Source organism: Manacus vitellinus, unplaced genomic scaffold (genome assembly GCF_001715985.3).
Source record: "Manacus vitellinus isolate BGI_N305 unplaced genomic scaffold, ASM171598v3 scaffold_5_pilon, whole genome shotgun sequence".
NCBI lineage: Eukaryota > Metazoa > Chordata > Aves > Passeriformes > Pipridae > Manacus > Manacus vitellinus.
This window is the reverse complement of record NW_021940682.1, coordinates 34425893-34448971: the sequence shown is the minus strand read 5'-3', so window position 1 is coordinate 34448971 and position 23079 is coordinate 34425893. Positions and strand designations below refer to the sequence as shown.

The 23079-nt window shown below is 40.9% G+C and overlaps 1 long non-coding RNA gene across 1 annotated transcript; it reads right to left on the bottom strand.

Moving 5' to 3' along the window:
- Window positions 1-14224: 14224 nt before the first annotated feature.
- LOC108641026 lies at window positions 14225-22521 on the bottom strand. The gene is made up of 3 exons (XR_001921681.1): window positions 22465-22521; window positions 14816-14857; window positions 14225-14638 (listed from the first exon to the last, which is right to left on the bottom strand). It is a non-coding gene; the product is annotated as an uncharacterized LOC108641026 (long non-coding RNA).
- Between the last annotated feature and the right edge of the window lie 558 nt (window positions 22522-23079).

Sequence of the window (23079 nt, the reverse complement as noted above, 5' to 3'; positions counted from 1 at the left end):
AGGACTGAAGCAGATGATGCTAAGTGCTCTCATTTTTCTGCTCTTTAAGATATTTTTATCTGGATGAGTCACTAGGTATTCTGGTCACTCCTGTTACAGATGCAGCTATGAATTTCACAGGGAAAATGTCAATTATGACATCTCTCTGTGACAAATATTTTCATTGCAGGGAAAGTTTGAATCATAAAGAAATGGAGACCAGCCATGGAAGGGTATTTGAGGGGTCATGTAGTCTACCCCTTCCCCAGGGCAGGCTCAACTCTGCCAAGTTTTCCCTGGCAGAGGTTGGTCTAACCTGCCTCTGAGATCTTCCCATGCCCATGCGTGATGTCACCATGACAGCAGTTTCCCTGGCAGACAAACAGCCCTGGTGTTAAGTTATTTGAAATCTGTTGTTTAACCTGAGCACTCCACGTGGTGCTTTTTGAGACTATTTCTTCTCATCCTGTGATCCATGATCTGCAGAACAGTTCTACAAATGCCAAAGCTGTTACCATATTTCTCCTCAGCTTTCTCTTGCCTAAGCAGCCCCAGTACTCTCAGTCTTGCTTCTGAGACTGTGGACTCTTGATTTTTATCTTACTGCTTCTGCCTTGGTTTCTCTTAAACCAATCCCATCTTCCTTAAAGTAGAGCTGAGGTGTTACCAGTAACAAACAAGGCAGACCGTGTGTTCCATACAACTCCTTTGTGCATCCTACTGTGAAGCTGCATTGTCATGGCAGTGTGACATCACAACCCAGGTCATCCTCATCCAAGTACTCTTGTGCACCCAGAGCCTTTAATAAAAAGCAGTTGTTTGGTCCACCATTTGCCGTATTGTATTTTTGATACCTAAATTATCTATTTCACACCACTTCCATTTTTCAAAATAATTTAAAATTCCTGATGTGTCCATTAGCTTGTGTTCTGTACAAGAGAGTTATATTGTCTAATGTCTAAACCATTAAATATTGGAGAAACTTTAGCAGAGATTTACTCATCCTTTTCTCTAGAAGTATAGCTTTCCAGTCACTTGTACAACAATTTTGTAGTGTTTTCAATAGAACTGTTTTCTTATCTTGCTTATGAGACTCCCCTGGGAAGCAAAGTCAAAAGCAGCACTACAGCCAATATACAGAAAGCTACTGCTTCTTCCCTCATTTCCTATCTATATATGATATTAAACTTTTTTTGCCCTTAGCAGTGTACTGTATTTTTTCTTGCCTTCATGTTCTTGCAAATGTTCTTTCCAAATATTTTTTCTGGTCCTTTTTCTTGTTACCTCCTGTTCTATTCCTTGGCCTTTCTGTTTTTGTCCTTGTAGGTATGTGCTAGTCTTACATATATCTTCCTAGTAACTTGACCTACTTCCCATGCCAAATAATTTTCAGGTCACTGAATAACTCCTAAGTCAGGAAAAATGGTTTCTTACTACACGTCCTGTATCTCCTTCATAGGAAATAATCTGTGCTTGTCTTTTTGAAGTTACCTTTTTAAGAACTTCCTTTAAACTACATTTTTCCTCCTGTTTTTCTTCACTCTCAGTTCTACAAGTTGACCGATGCTTTATTTCTTCAAATCCCTTATTTTTATTTTACTGCTTTTAATTTATTCTCTTGCTACGTGTCAGGAGTACCATTCTTTATGATCCCTGTCATAGGGCTTGCCTTCTGCTTCACACTCCAGACCAACCCCTCTTCTCTTGGCAGAAACAAGATCCAATGGCTTTTTCCTCTCTGAGAACCAAATAATAATCTCCATCACAGCAGGGCACTTCCCCTCCTCTTTTATATTCAAAGACTAGTGGTGGTCACAGCAGACAGACACAGGCACGGTGCACACCTCAGAAACATGCCTCTTCGTCTCCCCTGGCCCCCCAAAATTATAAACATATCATGTCCCTTCAGTTATCAAATCAATTAAGTAATAATTCTGATCATGAATGAAATTTGTCTTCAATTAGTTTTTCATGTTTCTTATATTAGCATACAGTCCTTCAAGGTAATCATCCCACTCTTTTCTTTTTTGTCTCTTGTCATTCCCAGGGCAGCTTTAGTGCTGTTTTCAGGATGTGAAGTATCTACCTCTTTCCTAGTTGGCTCAGGCTGTGCCTGATAATGTTCTCCCTTCTCTGTGTGAGATGTGTTCTCTTTCTTCAAGTATTACTGCCTCCTCAGCAGGAACCTGCAGTCTTTGCCAAGTCCTGTCTCCTGACCACTCCATCCTCTCCAGATGCTGATTTCTGCCCTGGCCTTTACCCTCAGCTGGAGGTGCTGCTGAGAGCCATCCTTATATCTCTCCTCCTCGAGTCCCTCAGCAAAGTGCTCAGTCCGAGCTTTCCCAGGGCCTCGTTCAGTGGGAGAGGTTTTCTAACAACTCTGATCCAGGCTCTCACCATGTACTGTCCCTTTTGGGATGTCAGGTTAGATCTGCAAACAGACATCTCTGTCACCTTCATCCTCCTTCCTCCATAGGCTGCCAGTTTTGCGTATCTTAAACTAATAAAGGATGACTGTCCTCAAACCTTACTAGTGGTGATTATTCACTCGGTACCAAGGCTGAGCCTGGATAACTACACACATTGTGAGGAAGAATCTTATTAAAATACAACAATGCAGTAACACCATAACTGCACTGTACCCTCCCAGTTTTCATCAACACAAGAACGGTTTCTAGCCAGTGGTCATGTCACTTTACTATTTTTATAACAGGGGACACTTCTATGTCCCTGATTCAACAGGATGTCTAACTCTAAACACAAACTATACAAAGCCAAAAATTAATGCTCAAGTTATGAACTTATGACTACATCTCATCTGAGTCTAGACAAACGGCAATGTGTAGAATTACTTTTGCTAAAGAATAATCTGTGCTACTAAATACCCTGAAAGTCATAGGTGAGAACAAAACTGTTCTTATTACCAAGTCTGAATTCTATTCCAACTTGCAAAGTATTAAACAGTTTTTGTCTTTGATCCTGTTTCTGAAAATCTCAGATTATACAAGAATCTCAATTATTAAAAACTGAGCAACTCCTTCAGCAGCAAAACAGCAAGTTGAAAGAGCTTTGATTTGTGGGGTTTTTTTGGTTGGTTTGGGTTTGGGTTTGGGTTTGGGTTTGTTTGTTTGTTCGTTCGTTTTTTAATTGTGCTATGTGAAAGGGAATTGTGTGACTAATGATTTTGAACTCTTTGGACTTGCCACAGTGCCAGGTAATTGTGGCAAATATTTGCAGGATTGGGATCATTATCTGAAGCACTCCATTCTGTCATATCTTCTTACCTACCTACCTACCTGAGACCAATAGAGAAATAAAATAAGGATAATGAATAACCAAGACAAATGTCAGCACTGTGAAGCCAGATTCATGTTGGTGGCCACTCACTGGACAGCTGGCTATGAAAGCAGAATCCGTCAACAGGAGCTTAATGTAATGCTGTGATCAGAAGTAATGCGGATTTGTCCTAGTGCTGAATGGGACCCATCATTAAACTGTATGTACTACAGAAATGTATTTCTCATAATTATTCATTATCATCCTCATTCTTACTTGGAGAGTATCAAGCTATTTAGAATGTTAATCAAATAAAAAAGAGGTATTTTATTGCTGGCTTGGCCGCTGGTATTTTATTAACCAGTAGCAGTCTTCTCATACCTTAATCAAACCAAAGCCATGGTCAGGGGAAATCCACTATATTGAAGTGAACAAAAATTACTCTGTTATGTTCCTTCATTTCCCCAAGTTCGGAAATTTGCAAAGGGAAGGGCTATTACACCAAAATATTACTAAAGTATTTCAAAGTGAGGATGATCTAACTACAACTTTAAAACTAATTTTAATTACCTTTTCATTTTGTCCTTTGCCTTGCTATGATAGAATGACTACTGGAGATGTTCATTTTCATGAAGAAAGCTTTTTAGGTAATGTGGAGTTGTATAGGGCTTTAAATGACATTTCATTTTCTGAGAAGAGGAACCAGTTAGTAGGTGTAGGGCCTTCCTTTTTGTTTCAGTGATAACAGACATGAACCTAACAAGTAAATTGGGCAACCTGTGAACTAGCTATGGATCTTTAAGGCCTGGGTACCTGCAAGATAAACACTACCACCACCTAATAAGTGCACGGGATAGAGAAAAACACTACTTGTTCATGTTTTTATGGGTTGCCTTTTGTTCCCAGTGGAAAAGAGCATGATAAAGAAAGAGAAACTGGCCAGTCTTTTCTACCTCCACCCTGCTTGGCTGGAAGGTGGCAACCATGTAGCACGAAGAGAAGCCTGGTCCCTCCTAATGAACAGAGAAGAGCAGAGTGGGAAGAGCAACCCTGGGAAAAATTGCTTCTTCCAAGTGGATAGAACCAATAGGTCCTTTGAGTGCCCCAGCATATGACAGTGCAGTTTGGAGCTGGGCACAGCTACCATAAAAAAATCACAACAGCACCTGCAGCAGTTGTTTATATGGGATAATATTAGAAATTACTGACAATAAAATTGTAGCTTTTGCAATGACTTAGCAGTTCAATGAAAGGAGAAGCGCCAGCTCTCCCAAGAACAACTACTCTCTATTTGGAATAATAGCACAGACTTCTCGTGATCTGGAACTCCTCACATGAGAAAAGCATTCTAATTCTTACCTTTTCACTGTTTTACACTGGTCTGTCCCCACTGACAGTGGAGTTGTTTCTTACAGCTTTTGACACTAACATCCAGGTTTGAGCATAGCATCTGCTCTGGCAGCAGCCACATCTCACCACTACTCATGCAAGTTAGAAGGTTACAAATTTGCCTCCTGCTACTGGGTGTTAAAATCACAGAACCATAGAATTGGTTAGGTTGGAAAAGACCATTAAGATCATCAAGTCCAAATATACTCTTGTTGGGGCCAAAGGACAGGCCCAAACAACTCAGGATGTTCCCCAAAAATGGAGATTTACCAAACAGCCTGCCTCTTCATCATCTACTACCATGCTGTTTTTCATTATTTACATGGGCAAGGCAGATTCCAGGCCTATTTAAGGTATTGAGCTGACAGCTAGTTTTGTCCATGCTAAGCAGCTGGGATCAGTGTGGATGCCACAAACTGATGCAAAGATTGACAAATACATACATGTAGAAGAGAACTGTGCTTTTTTTTATGCAAAGACACAGAGCAAAACACTCAAAGTCAAGTGAAGTCAAGTGAGTCGAGCAAGCTGAGCTCGAGGCTCTGAATAGCTGAACAGCACTAGGAAATAGGTAAAATCGACTCAGATTTGGAATCTTGTTTCTAAAAACTGTTAACATACACCACTTAGAAACAATGAATCATTTAATACAGTGACTAACAAATCTGTACCGGGTTAAAGTTTGGTATTTAACCATCTAAACAGTTTCACTAAGTACAAAAAAGCAACTGGAGAGATTTTCTTACACAGGGGAAGATACTTTTTCCATATTTTAATGAGAAAATAGGATTCTCACTATGGTATTGTTGTTGCCTCAACATGTTGTGGTTAAACTCTCATGCCCTAGGCTACAAGAATTAAGTGATTTCTTTGGTTCACTGAAGTTTAAGCTAAAACAGGAACACCTTTCTCCATCCTCATTTACATCAACAGCAGGGTTATCAGAGTGACCATGGCAGGGAGTGGATGGCAGTACACCTCTTGCTGCAGGCACAGACGAAGCAGGTAAGTGTGACATGGACACAGTAATTTAGCACCACTGCCATCCTAGCCTTACCTCCCCCAGCAGCACCTGCAGAAACAGAGAGGTAAAGCTGCTGCATCCAGACACAAACAAGCACAAAAGTCTGTGGGGAAAAATATAAATACCTTCTGGATCCCAAATATAGTATTTCTAAATAAAAAGGATTTATACCATGGTGTCTTTTTTCTTTTCTAAAATGTAGCTCTTAACAGATGAGGATGAACAGTTTGGAATTAAACTGTATCCTGCTGAGTTTCTAGATGCCTTTTTACAGTGCTAAGTTCTGGACTGCATTCTCACCATTCACACTTATTGGAAGGTAGTTTTTAGCTGCTCAAATAATTTTTGCTAAAATGTGATTCTTCCAAGCCATCAGATGTCAGCATTTCCATAGCCTGCCCACTGGCAAGAAGTGAGTGACTAGAATTTAGAGGTGTCACATCAGACTCAAGTTTGTGATTAGCCTATGGAGAATGAAAAGTGTTTCAAGAGTGGCAAGTCTGTCAAATATTTCATTATCAAAGTGGATAAAAGACTTGAGAAGTAATTGCAGTGAGTATAATGCCTACAAGAAGTCAAGGAATCCTCAGGCACATTGTGAGCCCAAATCATGAGCTAGGAGGCCAAAACCTGCCTTCCCATGAGCAGTTGTTGTCACCAGAAGGACTCAGAGGTCACTAAAAGAGGAATCGTTTCTGAGCATCTTCCATTTGTTCCTTGTGCCCTGACTGACGGAATAAACTGGAAATTTACATACCTATGCAATTTATTTTATTCAAATAATACCTCTACCATCTTATTAGTTTAAGTAAGCAGACTAATAAGATTCTTCCTTCTGACTGTGAAAACACTTTTCAAGTACAGGTAACCAGTGCTTGGTTATTCCTTGAATGGCACCTTGCATTCTGATGGCATGTTAGATTTGAGGTTGTGCTCAGGTGTAAGGATGCTTTCACTTTGCATTTAGGATGATATGACTTTTCACTCAGTCATTCCCAATCATTTCTTGTAGTATTTTAGGTAGCCAGTTTGTCATGGGCATCTGCTGATGGGTGTCAGAGTTGGGTGGTACCATGCAGAGAGGAATCATTCCCTTCATCAGGCTGCAGAGGCATGTGATTTTGGAGCCAGAGCATAAACACTTCTGTTTACTATTTCTGTGAGCCATGTGACAACCAGTTTTCTCCCTGTGACTAAGGATTTGTTCATTAGATAGCTTTCAGATAGCCCTCATTGGCCATAATGCCCTAAATAGCTGAAGATTTGCCAGGGTACCAGCTATGAGTTACAGCTTTGTCCACCTGAGATGTAGCCCACATGAAGCCAAACCTGACCTGCTCCTCCCTCACATCCTTTGGGTGCATCCATGTGCTCAAGAGTGTGCCACAGCTGAGCTGGGAACACTGTCCACAGGAAGAACAGATGAGAGTTTGGTACTGCTGGGCAGACCCAGGTCCCTCTGGTGCCCTCTGTTCCCTCTGGAGCTGGGAACAGACACTTCCACACCCAGCAGTCTCAGATCAGGTCTCCTGGAGCATGGACGTGAGGCTTTGACCCCAGCCTTCAGCTGTAGCACTTGGTGCTGCAACAATCACACAACGGGTTTTGCTGAACATGTCCTTGCTTTAAAATCTGTCCCGATTTTTACAGATGATTTTTTTCCCTGACTTGGCCTGTTCCTGGACAGTGCAACTAGGTCTTTACCATGCCTTGGGTGAGCTGAAAACTCAAAATTCACCTTTAATACATTACACTGAAATGAGCTATGTTTTCTATGATAGTCCACTAAAAAATGAGAAGAAAGGATTTGGATGTTTCTTCTATCAAAAAACTACTTGTGGTAAATTACTTTGCTCAACAGCCAAAGGAGAAATTATAATGATTCTGTATGTCAAGTTAAGTGGGAAAAATCAGGAAAGTTTGGGCCAGATGGCAAGTCTTCTAGGGAAGAAAAAGCAATGAAAAAAAAAACCAATTTAGAGAAGCAAAGAGACAGAGCACAGAAAAGCAAATTCAATCTCTCTCCTTCATAGGAAAGCCGTGTAGTTAGAGATTTCTGCCAGATATATATAACAGGATCTGTGCAGCATTGTAACTTTCCTGTTTTTTACAAAATATATTTCCCTCTTATGTATTTATTTATAACTAGACTCAGACATACCAAGTGGCACTAAAGATCTAGTCCCTTTGTTTGGTTTTTATTCTTTTCGACATTACTTGATGATAGTGATTGATGGATAATGAGGAAGCTTATTGTGGGCCAACAATAAAACAAATACAAGTTGCATCTTCAAGAGAAAAGAAGATGGATGATAAGAGGTGAATCAGTTGGAGCACTCCAGAAAAAAACCACCAAACAACTAAAAACCAGAGTAAGCGAGTGACAGCCCCTGTTAGCTGCAGCCAGAGATATATCAAGGAAAAATAAAGATCAAAATAAAAACCATCCATAAAGAAAATGTGTATCTTATCAGGATGGATCAACAGATTTTAAATGATCAGTTAGCATTTGAAATTTCAGATTATGAGATGTTGACAATTAAAGCTGTGTTTTGTCTGCCAGGATGTCAAATGTTGCTCCTTGGAGGCCTGATTCATCAGGTAATTATTTGAGCCACTCTGTTTCAGTGCAATTGCAAGCATGAAATAGGCTTGGAGCTCAGCAGAGACATTAGCTGTTATTGGAGTATGACTTTCAGCTTGATTTCTGAATGCAATAAGAAATCAGGGACCTCCTTCTTTGCAGCTTTTATTATGCTCCCAGTTGGCACCAAGTAATAAATAATTATGAATATACCTTCTGATCTCTTTTAACTTCCTTTATTGCTCATAAACATGCTGGAGCCTGTCTGTGGGCAACCCAAACAGACAGCAAGGAAGTTGAGAGGTGACAGGCTACCAGCTCTAACATACCGGTACCATTACTAATGGTGTTTTCAGGTTATTGTCATTTGGTTGCATGGAATAAAAAATAATCATAGAATCACAGAATCCTTTAGGTTGGAAAATACCCTTAAGACCATTGAGTCCAACTGTTAACGCAGCACTGTGAAGTCCACCCCGAAACCATGTCCCTAAGTGCCACATCTACACATCTTCTAAATACCTGCAGGGATGGTGACTCAACCACTTCCTGGGCAGTCTGTTCTGATGATTGATAACCCTTTCATTGAAGAAATTTTCCTAATATCCAAACTAAACTTCCCCTGGTGCAACTTGAGGCCCTTTCCTCTCATCTGATCTCTTGTTACATGGGAGGAGAGACTGACACACACCTTGCTAATATGATGTATATCCTAAGGGGTAACAAAAGAGGAAACCTTTTCTATGACAGAAAGAGGAACAGTTGATCATCTGAACTATCTTGACAGTTCTTATTTTGTCAGTGCTGGTTTATTAGTTACCTTCTACATCAAGCCTTGGAGTAGCATTTTTGATGCTGCACGTAGACATTGCAGCATTACAGGAGACCTGCACTTTTACAAAGTGTAGCGACACTCTAAAAAAATATCAAAAAAATACTCCAAATTCACCAATCCAAAAGAATTAGACTTCAACACTATGCACATTTCTACAAAACCAGATTCCTTAGTTTCTGAATGTTTGTATTTTCTATGTATATATTTAGGGGTGGGTAGTGTGGACTAACAAGGATAAGGATTTAGCTCAGATATCACTTGACCTTTGAAGCTTTGAGTCTGCAAATGCTTAATTGCACCCACAACTTCTATTTGAGCAGGTATCTGCAAACACAATAATTGCAGAGACAAGGGCTATAAACTCCTTTGTTAGAAGTCTCAGGCTATCTGTAGAAATAACCTGCGATGTTCTCTCTGTCTCAGCCTTGCAGGTAGCACTTGATGCTGTCATAAAACTCTTGGCAATCTCTGCTGTCTAATGGCTTAGTTCACAGATACCCTCATCCCATCTGGAAGGTGGCATCTGTCTGTGCCCCTCATCTTCTTCTGAGTCCGCTCAGTATATGTGGATGGGCAAAATGTGCCACTCTCCCACAAATGAATAACTTTTGAATTGTCTGGACTGCCTGTAGTGTTGAGAAAACACAGCAGACACCCTTCCTCTTCTACTTGACCTGCAGGAATGTATTGAACTTCTCTGAAAACAAGACCTAACTATGGATGTTTATTCAGCTCCCTCTTCCCTCCCTTCCTGGAAAGCACACTGAAATAAGGATACTCAAAAATAAGAGTCAAAGGAAATTGAAAAAAGTTGAACTGAATTAAGCAGCTCTGTGTAATATTTAAGAAACTGGAAATAGCAAAAGATAATAAACACACAGACACAAGCACATACAAACACACATGCATATATGTATAAATTATTTTAAAATCCAATAAGACCTTTCCCCAGTGTTATCCTGCAGTATGTTGAAAACACTGTGATGTTATTGATGCTTAGAAGCTGAAGAACAGGCGGATTGTCTTCCTCTCGTTGCCAGTTGCACCAGCTGTGCAAGTGGGCTTTCTGTAATCCTGCATCAAGATAATGCACTTCTAATCTTACTCTTTAAATGTAACTCCTGAAAAAGGACACAGCATCCCCTCCCTGTCATTGCATTTTCACAAAGAACCATGTTCTTTATTTCATTCTTCAAAATTATTGTGCTGTTCTGAAAGAGCCCTTACATTCAGATGATCTTAATTTTCTAATAAAAACTATCATTATTTTACAGCAGCAGAGTCAAGGACACAATTGCTTCACATATATAATAGAATTACCTAAACATGAAAATATCCCTGCAAACTGAAAATTAATTATGATTTCTTCTTCCACATGCTTTAAACAGCAGCCCTTATAACCTGATCCCAGGATCATTTTACTCCTGTTAAATTGGTATTTTCTCAAAAGAGATTAAGTCGCAAACCTGGTTTGCAGTCTTTAATCATAGGATTAGTCACACTGATTTAAAGAATTTCTTACCTGTGTAATGACAAGATCAAGTACTAATCTGTTTTTTTATTCTGGAGGAATAGCAGCAATACCTTGGATGTTCCAAAACCCCGTTTACCTTCATATCTATTCAGCTACCCGTACAGGTAACCCTTGAATCAGTGTATTGGATGTACCCACACCCTTGCTGAACTGTACACACAGGGAACACTTACAGTTGAGATTGTTACTGCCATGAGCCTCAGGAGCATTATGAACCTGGCACCCCCCAATCCCTGGGGTTACTCCTATCCAGCTTGATCTCTGTTAATAACCAGAGACTCCCCAACATCTCTGATGGTCTAAGCCTCCAAGTGATGTATAAGAGGGCAAGGGGACTGAAGAGTAGAAGAGTATTTTCAGTCTCAAAAGCCCTTTAAGGCATGTGAGGTGGACATCCAAAGAACCTCGTTTCAATTTTAGAAATGAAAATGTGAAGAGATTTTTACTAAAATTTAGAGAAGTCCAGTCAGATTTGGAAAATTCCTCATCCCGACCTTGTGATGGATTGTATTTAAAACATTATTTTCCTTTGACAAAATTTGAAGTTCACTCAAATTAAGAAAAAGTATATGATATGAAAACATAATGTATAGAGCTCCAGAGGCGAACACTGGTCCAAACAAACAGGTTTAGGATTATGTTTCCTCAGTATTTTTTATTGTCAAAATAGGCAGACAAGGAAGCTGCTTGTACAGCCGAAGATACTGGGCCCAATATAACGGCACTTTTGCTATGTTCAGCTGTTTTCCTATGTTGAGGGCTTCCCAAAGCACCTTATAAAATGTAAGGTAATATTATTCTATCCACAGTAAGAGCCCAGGTACCAGGGCCATCACCATGTGTCAGCAGAAAATGCAATTAAAGACCTATCATATAAACTTTTGTCTAGAGAGGCTGAAAATTACTCCCAGCCTTTTTGAAGGCTGCAAATTCTTTACATGCAACCAAGCACAAAGGGATCCTATATGAACAAGGTACAGATGTTCACAACTGATGTGTATGAATGATTTAAACCCCTGGGCCTGTAGGCAGTTTTTTGCGGGCAGCAGAGAGCTTTGCCCAGACCAGGGACTGCACAGGGAGTGCAGTGGTCAGTGCTGCAGTGAGTACAGGCTGCCCAGAGGGAAGAAGCTGCAGCTACCCAGAAAACCCAGCTAATTCCTTGAACCGATTTATTTACACAACCTCCAGATGAGTACACATAACATTGCCTTTGGAAATGATCCAGCTCCTCCCTTGGAGCTGAAGAAGGAGGGCAAGCCTCCTTTGAGAGGCCATTGCTGCCTGTTAATTTGCCGCAAGTTCTGCAGGAAGCGGGACGATGGCCTTGTCACAGCACAGCCTGCTGTGCCAACCCATGCTCAGTGATGCCTGCTCAATCCTGAGTGGGAGCAGTGTTGCCTTAAGTCTCCTGCTGACTAGGGTGCTCCTGCTTAAACTGCCTCTGAAGAGGAGACCTCCGTGTTTTCTGTGTGGTTTGTGAGTCTACCCAGGGTGTGAATGGGCCATTCACTATGTGCTATTCTTCCTCCCGAACTGGTGAGGAAACATGGAGGAATGCCGGAGATTTCAGCAAGTTCCAGGGGCCGCTTCAGGGTAGCAGGAAAATGGCAATTTAGCAGTGAAAAGGATGCAGGAGCCTGCAAAAGGAGCCGGGGCTGCCTCTGGGGAGTGGTGGACATATGTGCACACACAGATACACAGGCACACTGCTACCCCAGTCCCCAGGCTTTCCTCAGGGGGTTCCTTCAATTCAGCTGGAGCAACCAGAACAAGCATTGCCAGTGAGCCCACTGGCTGGGCTGGTCTGGCCAAAGGCCAACAACAATAAACAGAAGCCAGTGGGATGCCCGCTGAGCAGACCTGGGACACTGGGGCTTTTTGCAGTCTCTTCACTGGGGACATAACTACTGTCACTGTCTTCCCAGGCCTTGAGTAAATTCAGTAGCACTGGGGTGGCCAAAGGAATTAAAAGTCCTAGCAGTGGGAGAATTTCTCCAGGTGCCTGTGGGGGAAAGAAAGTGCTAAGGGAGAGAGCAGGGAGAAAAGAGATGTGTGGGGACTGAGACAGATCAAAGCAAACACGTATCAACTGAGTAGAGGTAAAATATTGTAAAGGAGGCAGAAAGGAGTGTAAAGGCTTCGAAGAAAGAGGATAATGAGGAATAGGAGGGAAGTACATGGAGACCCAAGGAAGGCAATCTCTGGCCGCTTCCCCATGTTTTACAGTGCAGTAAGTCTAGGGCCATCTGTGAGATCTTAAAAGAGGGGCAGGAGAGCAAAATGCATTCCTCCTTCATCACACAGAATTGTTCTAGAGAAGGAGGACCCCAGAAACTATAGGCCTGTCCATCTCTCTTCAGTGCCCGATAAAATCTTGGAAAAGACTATTCTGGGAAGTACTGAAAAACACCTGCACAACACAGTCACTGGTCACAGCCAGCACAGCTCCATGAGGGGAAAGCCCTGCTCATCAAACCTGATTTCCTTCTACAAGGATAAACCACCTAGTTGATCTAGGAAAGCTAGTAGATATAATTTTTTGGACTTCAGTAAAGCTTTCAATACTGTCTCTCACAGTATCGTTCTTGACAAAATGTTCGGCACACAGCTGGATAACCATATTATGCGATGGGCGAGTAACTGGCTCACAGATAAGACACAAAAACTTATATTGAATAGGGAAACATCAGGCTGGTATCCAGTCACTAGGACTCCATCCTCAGCCCAGTTCTCTAAAAATCTTCATAAAGTGCTTGGACACAATACTTGAAGGAATACTAAGTAAGTTTGCCAAGGACACTAAATTGGGTGGAGCTGTTGACTCCTTCGAGGGCAGAGAGGCCCTGCAGATAGATCTCAACAAATTAGAGGACTTGGAAATTAGCAACCATATGAAGTTCAACAAGGAGAAGTACCAGATTCTGCACCTTGGATGGGACAACTCTGGATGTTTGTACAGGCTGGGGGATGAGATGCTGGAAAGTAGTGCCATGGAAAGGGACCTGGGGGTCCTGTTTGATGGCAAGTTGAATATGAGTCAGCAGTGCCCTGGCAACCAGAAGGGCCAACCATATCCTGGGGGGCATCAGGCAAAGCATCTCCAGCCAGTTGAGGGGGATGATTGTCCTGCTCTGCTCTGCACTGGTATGGCCTCACCTTGAGTCCTGAGTGCAGTTTTGGGTGCCACAATATAAAAAAGATATCAAGCTATTGGAGAGTGTCCAGAAGAAGGCAATGAAGATGGTGAAGGCCTTGAGGGGAATCCTTATGAGGAGTGGCTGAGGTCACTTGTTTCGTTCAGCCTGGAGAAGACTGAGGGAAGAACTGATTGTGGTCTTCAACATCCTCACAAGGAGAAGCTGAGGGGCAAGTACTATCTCTTCACTCTCATGACCAGTAACAGGACTTGAGGAAATGACAGAAAGCTGAGTTGGATATCAGGAAAAAATTTTTCACCCAGAGGGTTGTTGAGCACTGAAACTGACTCCCTAGGGAAATGGTCACAGCACAAATCCTGACAGAGTTCAAGAAGCATTTGGGCAATGGTCTCAGGCACATGGTGTGGTTCTTGGGGTACGCTGTGCAGGGCCAAGAGTTGGACTTGATGATCCTAATGAGTTCCTTCCAACTTAGCATATGCTGTGATTCTATGAGGTCAAAAAGGAAAAATAAAATAAGAGAAAAGCAATATCAACAGAATAAATAGTTGTAATAAAGGCTGGTATTTTGAAAGTTGCTTGAAAGTGTTTGAAAGTCTTTCATGATAGAAAAATTGTGGGAGTGAGAAAGGGAAAGATCTAAATAAATGTAGGGGGGACATGACACAAAGGCAAGTATTTTAAAGTTAACATATTATGTTACTTAAAGATATAAGCAAGGGTCATTCCCAAAACTTTTTCAAGTCGGAATGGGACAGAGCAGCCACAGTCCTGGAGGAGCAGGAACATTTGTGAGTCAGCTGTAACACTTCCATGTCAGGAGAAAAAGCATCATTTTTTCCATCTCTATATGAACCTAAGTGGAAGAATAAGAGAGAAGTAAATGCCTTTTGCCTGAATGTCTAGAAAAAAAAATAAATCAAGGGATTAAATGGATGATGAGTACTTGCAATATGCGGGCCAGATTTTAGATACAAGAGGCTCATAAATAAGCATGATGGGCTCAGAAATTTTGGCCTTTGGTCAGTCATACCGGTGGACTTCTTTAGGCCTCCTGGATGAGATTTTCAACATCCTAAAAGCAAAAACATAAAAAAATGACTATTGAGAGCTGTTTCTTCAGAAAACAAAAGCATGGTCTGTGAGCAAGGCTTTCTGCAGCCCCATATATGAGCTCCCCTCTGCCAGTGAGGGCCAGGTCCACTGCAGCAGCTCCTCCTCACCACAGAGACTGAGCACAGACTGCCACTTCCATAAAAGAACACTGAGTCTGGTCTATCAGTTGCCTCTCAGGGGACTTATGGGGCCAGTGGCACATGACAGTGGCTGCAAAATCACCACCACAGCAGTAAAAATCACACCGCATTGGTGGAATTTATAAAATTAATTACTTTGATCAAGAGACTTTCCAGTCCAAGGAGGGACAACACTTGGGTTTATGAGGTAGGACAGCTTCTTAGATGTAGGCAGTTTCTTCCAGAGAGCAGACTGAGAGAGCATCCATTACTACTATGAAACTTCTGACAAAAGTTAGTATTCCAGTGAAATTTAGTCCAGACTTCTAAATTTCTCTTTGAGGAAAATGAACCTAAGTTTACAATGGAAGGGTGGAGAATTTTTGTTTATGGATATTTTTATGAACAGATGAGTCACATGTCTGTCAGCAGTTATCTAACAGAGCTGGTTTTGCTTTGAGCTGGTCTCACTAGAAGACCACTCTAGGTACCTGTCTAGATGGAAAGATTATATCACATACTTCATTTTCACTTAATGTTAGGAATTGCATTTCTTTTTTCCCCAGCATTTCAAATACTGTACAAGAACTTTATGATTACAAATTAATTGCTTTTTTATGATCTGCAGTGGTTGGACTGCAATTAATCTGTGAGAATCGCTAGCGTTGTCCTTGCATTAGCCACAAACACCTTATCTCCACTCAGTTCATCCTTAGCAAAACCCCATGTATTCTAACGAAATGAATTTATTATGGACATTTCAAATGCATCCAGATTGCGGATAACTTCTAAGTGATTTTGTTATTATTTCTCTGCTATTCTGCTACTGTCAAGGCCATTTCTTCTGTCTTCTTTCATGATCTGTCTTATGGAGATAAAAATCAGCATCTCCATTTCAGCAGCTGGAAAAAAGGTGCTGGAGGGCCACATGACCCCTGTCTTTCTGTGTATCACCCAAGACACTGATCCTACAAAATTTTCCATCATGTTGTGTGAGAACTAATGTATTCTAAAAACAAATGGCAAAGCTCCAGCATATGCACTCTTCATATTCCAGTACTAGTTAGGTGGTGAACAGTAGCTGGGAAAATGGTGAAGACTTTCATTATTGACTGAACGTACTCACAGTACTTTAAGCATTAATGGCACTCAACACACCAAGTATATGAATGAAAGGAAAAACATCACAAGAATGAGGCTTCAGGATTTCAGCACATGGACCTGTACCCCCAAAAAGATATGTAGAGAAAGCAAATCAGATCATGTTTAACTCATGCCATCTGCAAGCTCTTGCAGAGGATTTGTGCTCCAGATAGACATAAATTCTTAAGATTCAGGATAGGTTATTTAATACATGTGAAGCAAAAGATTGCTTTTGGTGATCCACTTGAGGACAAAATACACACAAAAGAGAAGATTTACCTGTACTTATAGATGTGTTAATACCTGTAACACTCCTTTTACTAAGGGTTTATCAATACCATCATTCAAGTCTCTAAGGTATATAACTGACACGAGAAAAGTGATATTCAGCACTTATATGACCTTTACAGTTTCAGAGTATGCCCTGAACTGGGTCCTACCACTGTACCATTACACAAAGGGAGAATGAGAAAGAGTAAATGGTTGACCAAAATTATGTACTAAACCAGAAGCTGAATAGAATTAATTTTTTGCCTGTATAATCTTAGTCCACTGAGTCGCTCAGCCTCTCTACAGCTGTAGACATTTAGGAATCATTTGCTGGAAATTGCTTCTCTAGACTCAACCTCCTAGCTTAAATATGCATTATTTCTTGTTGCCCTTTCCACTCTGTAGAGTATAAGGGATGGACAAACTGATCCCTGATTGTATTCCAGATACAGCACAGTCAGGTTAAAATGTGCCCAGATCTGAGCAGAATGCAACTTCGATGTGTCTGACAAAGCTGCTGGTTTGACAAGTGGTTACAGCCAGTCCTTGGACTGTCTCTTCAGCCAAACCTCTCTCAGTTTATCCAGGTTTATGCCATCTCCTTCACCTCTACCTAGTCCTAGTACATGGTACTGGCCACAGAGTCCAAAAATGGGGAGTCCTTTCACCTCATGATCCTCTTCTAGCACTCTGGAAAATGGCTGGTTCATCTTTAGGGAACTGCAACCAAGCTGAACACAGGCCTGTCCTCTCATCAGCCCCCACAAGTCCAAGCTAGATTTGTAAAACCATATGAAGGGCTGGCTAGTAGCAAAGACCCTCAGCAGGACTATGTACTTCAGGACTACATAGAAAGCTTGTCAAAATTAGTCACATTGCAAATCTTTCTAAAAGACACCAAGGAATAAATTCTATGACCACACAGAATAACTCCCAAACAGGAGGACACAAAAGACTTGGTTAAAGACTCAGGATTGTAAGAACCACATGAAAATAGAGCACAGGCCTCACAATACACGTCTGAAACTGATAGGAGCTTTCATAAGCCTCTGGACATGACTTTGTAATCCCTTTCTCAGATGAGCAGGGCTTACTCAGACAAATAATTGCTTTCAAATCAATAGGAAGCTTGGTATGGATAGTTGCTTTCAGCTCTTGCTGCTGTGGTCTGCTCACATTGCTTTACACTGTACTGTTTGACTTCTTATGCCCCAGCACAGTGAGATCTGGACACAAGTAGTGCCCGGAGAATCACATCTGCTGCACACCCCCAGCAGAAAGTTTCTTCCTGCAGGACCCCCAGCTTATCTCATGTTGCAGCACTGGGACAAGGAGTGGGCAGTTTGCAGAGAGATGTCAGAAGTGGTTTGCATTGTGCTCACACACACAGCTTCAGTATACAGTGCAGGGACCAAATCATTATTCTGCATCTACAATGTCTCTCTTACATAGGCTAAGATCAATATGCATTGTTTCCAGTGTGACCTTCATGGTGAGTACTGCCACATGGAGAACACATGATAGCTCTTACATCAATAAAAAATGTTTAAATAGCAGCTTTTAGCTGTAGTTTTCAGTTTATATCATGGGGTTTTTCCTGAGGCTGTTTGCGTCGTGATCCAATCTTCCTTATTAGCCACATAGCAACTTCCTAGTTAGTTGATGAAGTTTCTTAAAATAACTACTCTAAGAGATGAAAACAGAGCTGATGATCTGATTATCTTCTGGTCTTTTAATGTGATGTGCTACCTTCTAAACTGAAACATGAAATTTTTCCTTCTCTGGTTATTTTGTTGGTTTTTTCACCCTGGTCTCCACTCTTCCTTTTTTTTTATCTGCAGTTTAACCCAGATACACATTGCTCGAAAGACACATCTGACTTGAGTTCTGAATCTATATTATTCAAGTGACTTTGCTGTTTCTATTAAGTAAAATGATTTAGTTCTACAGCTTTTGATTAGAGAAAATGAAAGATCAAATAATTTATCACTGAGTTACAATGATTATAAGGGCCACAATACTTAAGGAGGAGAATTATTAAAATGTCACATACACTAAGCTGTTTATTATTTTGCCAGTCTTGTAGCATTCCTCTCTATTAACACAGAATGATACATTATTTGCAAAAAAACCCAAGTCACTGAAATTAAAGAAAGTTATTGAACACACAAGACATGCATAAATCGGACTGTTCCTGAACCTGGACAGAAAAGCATGAAGTTCAGCTTCTACCCTTGAAGAACATACATCTGTTAGCATGTTGTCCATGAGGGACAGAGGCTGCTCAGTGATCCTGCAACATCAACAACCTCATCCTCTAATCTTCACAGAACCTGCTACTGCAGGATTGTGGAAGCCCCTACCTTTCTATTTGCTTCCCTGGGGGTGATGGTAAAGTCTTTCCTTGTCCCATCACTGTCATATTCACTGATGCAATGGGATGGCCCAGCCTCTCCTCAGAAGGAAGAACCCATTGCTGACACACATTTTATTTTGAATCAGAAGACTATTTCTGGATGCCACAAGGCTGACTCACCAGCCTGAGTTCAAATCCCCAACCAGAGGATTCAGTTCCTTTTGCTTTATTGCTCTGGTTTTACTTCTTCATAATAAAAGAAGAAGCTTCTGAGCACATGCTGAACATATCCTCAATGCCTTTCCTCTCTGTGCCGAGCACAGGCTTGGCAGAAACCTTTCTCTGTGCCTACATGGTTTTGGAGTTTAGAGAAGACATTCTTTTTTCTCTTCCTTCATCCCAGGACCACAGGTATCAACACAAATATCCAAGAGTCATAAATAAAGGAGGTTCTTCACCCATCCAAGATCAGTGTTCCTTGCTGACATAAATGTCACATGATCTGCAAGTGAATTGTCTTGCATGCAGGCCTTGGCAATCACTTGTCAGTCAGTGGCTAGAAGCTTTAATTTCATCACTATGAGGGATTCCCATGGCAGAACTGGACCCCATGGAGTTGTTATTTGAAGACCTATTTGTAAAGCATTTTTAAAGGGTCTGGCTAGCAAAGGAATCTACCAGCCTGCTGGATCACCAGTTCCAGTCCACTCCTGTCATGGGCAATTATGTTTTGTCATTTTTTTAATTATCAAAGATGTAAATTTAAATTAATCATTTGTTGCCCAAGAGAAATAGAGGCATTTCAGAGATCTGGAAACTTTTTCCTGAGTTCTGGCCTAAATTTTATTTACGGGCAATCTATACCCATCTGTTTCTGTGTCAAGTATATTCTTCATCCTGAATAACTTGTCTCCTTCCTCAGCACTCACACCTCAAGGTATTTATAGTCAACTCTCATAACTATTCCCTGACTTTATTTTGCTTGTCTAGACAAGCTGTGCTCTTTTAACATCTTTGTTTTTCTTTCAAACATCGCTATCACTCTGTCTATATCTATTCATCATTTCAGTGTTCTACTTCACCTGGACATCTGACTGTTCAACACAGGACCACAGGCAACTCCAGAGGAAGTTTCACCTTGGCCTTATATCATGTTATAAACACTTTTTCACCAAGAATATTCCATTCAGGTTGACTTTTGTCTTTTTGACAGGGACATCACACGGGCAGCCTAGTAGTCTTCCTGTAACTAAGAGACCTATATCTGTCTTCTCTCCTGTCATGTGCCTATAATGAGAGTGAGGGCACGCATCAGAGGATGTGCTCCATCAAACTGGTGCTCTCAATCCCACTATTTCAAATACCTGGGGAGTTAGGCATCAAGGTAACATGGCAGACTATCACAGCAAGATGTATGGTCCAAAGGGATGTGCTTGCATGGAGCAGGGAGATACCTCCAAGGTGCAGGTTGGCACCTGGGCACCCAGGATCATTAAAATATGAAGAGCTGTTTAGCAAATTTGGGGAATGATCAAAGGTAGCGTACATCAAGTTAGCTTCAGATAGGCTAATAGGAAATTAGCTAGCAAAAAACATTGGAAGGAGGAGGTTCAGAAGAGAAATGAACCCAAGTTGTTCTCTGATGGGGGATTAGAAAATAAACTTAGTTTTAGCTGGTCAACACATAAATTATTTAAGTTGCATTGATTGGAATTATTAAATCATGAGCCATTACCTTATTTAGATTAAGACAATTTCCTGTTAGTGGTAGCAGAAGAATTAGAAGAATAGTGTAACTTTCCTGTCCCTCAGTATGTGTGTGGAAGTCATTATTTCCTTGCACCATTCTCACTGCAGCTGGGCTGCTGCACATCAGGAAGGACAAATCCCTGGCCTGAGAGAGCAGAAGCATAAAAGAATGTAACAGAGCAGCATAGTTAGGGGTTACACATCCATGTATGAGAAGAGTGTTGTCTATATCCAGCCCTCTGCTCCCTGGATTGATTCTACATCTTGTATTGGACAGTCACTTGTTTAAATCTTTGTTTAAGTTATTGAGATAAGATTTACAAAGAGAACACCAACAAACTCTGAAGGATGAGGACTATCTTTCATCTGTCCTCATATTCAGCTGAAAACTATGATTTTACTCTTAACATTTGTATTCCAAGGCTCTATTTCAACTCTATATCACCCCAAATGTTCAGAAATGCTGTAAGTATTCTTACCTTGTTTCTAATTCTTTTTTTCAAAAATTGAGTTAAAAAAACCCGATGAATAACCTGGGATTTACTGACCTCTAATGGCTAAATTAAGATCTTCCACCTTTGTTTAAATATGCCACTAAAATGAAAAAATACATTCAGGAACTGCAGGTTTTTTGATCCAAGACACTCCATCTTCAAAAACATGTCACCTCCTTTTGGTGGTAGGGAATCACTTATTATTTTACATGGGATGAGTAATAAGTTTTTTGATTATGTGAGTAAATTATCAGTCACTTTCCCATTCCCTGTAACTAGAATGATAAGGGGAACACAAGAAGCTCTGGTGCCTGGCTTAGTGCTTTTTAAACAGTTCTGCATACTCTGCTAATGCAAAGCAAGCAGTTCCCTCAGCAATTTTAAACTGTTTACCTATGGACAGATTAGGTTTACTGTATAAGCACATTACTGGAATGTTTGACAAAAAAAATATGGAAAATCAGGACTGGAAGATGTGAGTATTGCATCATGAGCAGGACTTACGAAGACTGGGTTATTCTGACCTCTGGTGACCAAAGATGCAAAACTAAATCCCAGGGAGCTCAGTGCTGTGCTTTGTCACCCCTGCATCCTGCAGACCCCTGGCTGCAGGCAAAGGAGAAGGCTGGTGGGAGGCTGGAGGCATTTTAACCTACTTGGATTAAAATACATTAAAAATAAGGCCTGATATCATTATAGGATTTAGTTAGCTGTGAGCATTTTGAGTGAAAGCTGCATTTGCCTCATCAAGAGCAGGCAAAGAGCAGTTCAGCCCTCGTCTACCATTTCCATGCTCTACTAAAAAACAGTCCAATGGGACCACCATTCATCTGCCATCTATGGCCCCTTAGCCCAAAGAATCAGAAGTTATCATTTCTGTTTATGGTCATGGCTCATAAGGTATTGATGCCTCAGAGCTTTTTTTTTTTTATTTTTTAACTTTTATAGATTTTAGTAGTAGTTTTGTAATAAATTTAGATTTTAATGTAGCTGTATTATGTTCCTTACCCTGTAGCATAATGTTTACACATACCCAACCCTACTACCCCATTTCATATCAATCCCTCTAAAATTCTGTTAGTGTGTTTAGTCTTCTTTTCAAGGTAGAATTGTAGAAAAACATCCTAAGACCTGGACCAGAAGATATCACACTGACACAGCGACCTTCAAGCCCAGAACTCTGGAGGAACTCCAAGGACTGTACATGCTTTGAAGAAGATGAAGATGAGGAAGAAGGGGTCACAAACGCTCCCAGACCCAGTTCCTGAAGGGGCGTGTCGGGGGCAGAAAGGAGCAGAACAGTAATTTCCTTGTGGACATAGGGTGATGGTCTTACAAAAGTTGTAGAAACCTACAACACAGACTCCTGTAAGTTTTTTTCCTTAGGATTTTTATGTAGTCAACAAAATGTGTTTTTAGGGTGTGGGTTACTTACTTGTTTGAGACATCTGATCTAGGATGCACAGTCTATACGAACTGCTCCTGAAATGATACTGGTTAAAGTCAAACAGTAGATTCATTATATCAGTCAAAAAAAAAAAAAATCACACCATGTGGTCCCTTCTCCTGTAGTTCAACCATGTTTTACTGCCTATATCACCAAGTACAAAATGTTTGGGGTTTTTTGGTTATGACTCTCAGAGTTTTGACACATAAGTCCATTTCTAAAAAGTCCTTTTTTCTACTGCCCAGTGCTGAGCTAATTTCTCAAGAAAAGAGGTGTAACCCTAAAAAGAAGTTTTTGGAGTTTGTTACATATAGGTGTAATGCTTATGTATCATATTTCTGCTTTGCACTGTGTCCAAGATGCATCTTCAGTGAAAGTACAACAGTACCAGACTTGTACTATTAGTCCTGTTGATTTTTCATTGGTTTGCCGTCAGATTACATACTGATTTCACAGTCTGCTTCATTCACATTCAGAGCCCTGAGTCAGGGCTGGAGAGCCGTCTCCACTAACCCGCTCTTTGGTTATGTTTCTGAGGGCAGTGCATTAAGGTCTGAAGCAGCAGGGTGCCGTGTTTGCTTTGCCTCAGTTATTAACTCAGGT